This window comes from Arachis duranensis, chromosome 10 (genome assembly GCF_000817695.3).
Source record: "Arachis duranensis cultivar V14167 chromosome 10, aradu.V14167.gnm2.J7QH, whole genome shotgun sequence".
NCBI lineage: Eukaryota > Viridiplantae > Streptophyta > Magnoliopsida > Fabales > Fabaceae > Arachis > Arachis duranensis.
In genome coordinates this window covers 19,429,707-19,432,626 of record NC_029781.3, presented here as the reverse complement: position 1 = coordinate 19,432,626, position 2,920 = coordinate 19,429,707, and the positions used below count along the sequence as shown (strand labels likewise).

General features: G+C 36.3%; 1 non-coding gene across 1 annotated transcript; it reads right to left on the bottom strand.

Moving 5' to 3' along the window:
• Positions 1-2,655: 2,655 nt before the first annotated feature.
• Positions 2,656-2,763, bottom strand: LOC127743454 (small nucleolar RNA R71). Its single transcript, XR_008004846.1, has one exon. It is a non-coding gene; the product is annotated as a small nucleolar RNA R71 (small nucleolar RNA).
• Positions 2,764-2,920: the final 157 nt, after the last annotated feature.

The window sequence follows — 2,920 nt, the reverse complement described above, 5'->3', positions numbered from 1 at the left end:
TTACTCGCGTAAGGTTTATTACTTGGACGACCCAGTGCACTTGCTGGTTAGTTGTGCGAAGTTGTGTTTATGCCATGGTATTGAACACCACGTTTTTAGGGTTCAATGCCGGGGATTATGAGAGTTGTGAAAAGTATTGTTCACAATTTCGCGCACCAAGATTTTGGCGCCGTTGCCGGGGATTGTTCGAGTATTCGGCAAGCTTTTGGTCCGGTAACATCAGTGCCAAAATCCGGCAACAGCACCAAGTTTTTGGCGCCGTTGCCGGGGATTGTTGAGTTTGGACAACTGACGGTTCATCTTGTTGCTTAGATTAGGTATTTTTTTTTCAGAGTTCTTAAGAATGAATTCTAGTGTTTCAAGATGATCTGTTGAAGTCTGACTGGCTGTGAAGCCATGTCTAATCTTATTGGACCGAGGTTTCAACTTATCATCACAAGAGCTTGTTGATTTCTATCAATCTTGCTGTTGGAGCAGTGATCTGCTAAGGCTTGGCTGGCCTTTGGCCATGTCTAGTATTTTGGACCGAAGCTTTCTTTGAAAGCTTGGCTGGCTGTGAAGCCATGTCTAATTCCTGGACCGGAGTCTTAGACTAAACATTGCATGATTCCTGGAATTCTCATTAAGAGTTCATTCCAAGAACAAGAGATCAAAAAATAACAGAAAATAAAGAAAAAAATCATTATGATTTGCTTGTTCCTGAATTCTTTTTTTGCGCTAGACGTCGTAGAGAATTAAGAGATTTGGTTAGACAATGTGTGGTTGGTAAACAAGGATCGGTTTTTTAGCAAGGTACGGAATGTATCATCAAATATTCAATATGATTCCACGAGATCTATTTTCATTCAAGTAACGGATACCTTTATTTTCTTTTCCACTTAATTTTCGAAAAAGCACAAAAAAATTACAAAATCATAAAATCCAAAAATATTTCTTGTTTGAGTCTAGTGTCTCATTTTAAGTTTGGTGTCAATTGCATGCATTCATTCATGTGTCTTAAGTGATTTTCAAGTTATTCTTGATGATTTACTTGCTCTGATCTTTGAATTCTATTGACTTGAGTATTTTGTGTTTCTCATATGCATTCTCATGTTGTTAGTGTCAGTAGTATACAAACTGCTAAGTTTGGTGTCTTGCATGCATTGTTATTTGATTTTAGTTGCATTTTGATTATTCCTTATTATTAAAAAATCCAAAAATATTTTTAATTTGTGTCTTTTCAAGTCAATAATACAAAGAATTGAAGATTCAGAACATACAGCAGAGGAATTGCACAGAAAAAGCTGGGCGTTCAAAACGCCCAGTGAAGAAGACAGACTGGCGTTTAAACGCCAGCCAGGGTGCCTGGCTGGGCGTTTAACGCCCAAAAGGGTAGTGATTTGGGTGTTAAACGCCAGAATGTGCACCATTCTGGGCGTTTAACGCCAGTATGGCACAAGAGGGAAGATTTTGTTTTCAAATCAAATTTTCTTCAAGTTTTCAAAATCTTTTCAAAATCAAATCTTTTTCAAATCAATTTTTCAATCAAATCTTTTTCAAAATCAATTTCTTTCCATTTTCAAAAATACTTGCTATCAATTAATGATTTGATTCAACATTTCAAGTATGTTGCCTTTTCTGTTGAGAAATGTTTAATGTTTGAATCATATCTTTTCTTGTTGGCCAAGTTATTAATTTTTAAAATCAAATCTTTTTTTAAAATATTTTTCAATTCATATCTTCTCAATCACATTTTTTTAAAACCAATCATATCTTCTTAATCACATCTTTTTCAAATAGTTTTCAATCAAATCTTTTTGATTTCTAATTTCAAAATCTTTTTCAAAAATCACTTAATTCCTTTTCCATTCTTGGTTTTCGAAAAATCAATAAGTGTTTTTCAAAATGTTTTCAAAATCTTTTACTTAATTTTCGAAAATCACTTCCCCTCTTCTCACATCCTTCTATTTATGAACTAACACTATTCCTTAATGCAAAATTCGAACTCCATTTTCTTTGATAAGTTCAAATTTTCTACCTCTGTCTTCCATTTTTCTTTTCCTCTGACATCTCAAGGAATCTTTATACTGTGACACAGAGGATTCCATATTTTCTTGTTCTCTTCTCTTTCATATGAGTAGGAGCAAAGACAAAAGCATTCTTGTTGAGGCTGATCCTGAACCTGAAAGGACCTTGAAGCGTAAGCTAAGAGAAGCTAAGGCACAATTATCTGTAGAGGACTTAACAGAAATCTTCAAAGAAGAAGAACACATGGCAGCCGAAAACAACAACAATGCCAACAATGCAAGGAAGGTGCTGGGTGACTTTACTGCACCTACTCCTGACTTCTATGGGAGAAGCATCTCTATCCCTGCCATTGGAGCAAACAACTTTGAGCTGAAGCCTCAATTAGTTTCTCTAATGCAACAGAATTGCAAGTTCCATGGACTTCCATTGGAAGATCCTCATCAGTTCTTAGCTGAGTTCTTGCAAATCTGTGACACTGTCAAGACTAATGGGGTTGACCCTGAGGTCTACAGACTTATGCTATTCCCTTTTGCTGTAAGAGACAGAGTTAGGACATGGTTAGACTCACAACCTAAAGAAAGCCTGAACTCTTGGGAAAAGCTAGTCAATGCCTTCTTGGCAAAGTTCTTTCCACCTCAAAAATTGAGTAAGCTTAGAGTGGAAGTCCAAACCTTCAGACAGAAGGAAGGAGAATCCCTCTATGAAGCTTGGGAAAGATACAAACAATTAATCAGAAAATGTCCCACTGATATGCTTTCTGAATGGAGCATCATAGGTATTTTCTATGATGGTCTTTCTGAACTATCCAAAATGTCCTTGGATAGCTCTGCAGGAGGATCTCTTCATCTGAAGAAGACGCCTACAGAAGCTCAAGAACTAATTGAAATGGTTGCAAATAACCAATTCATGTACA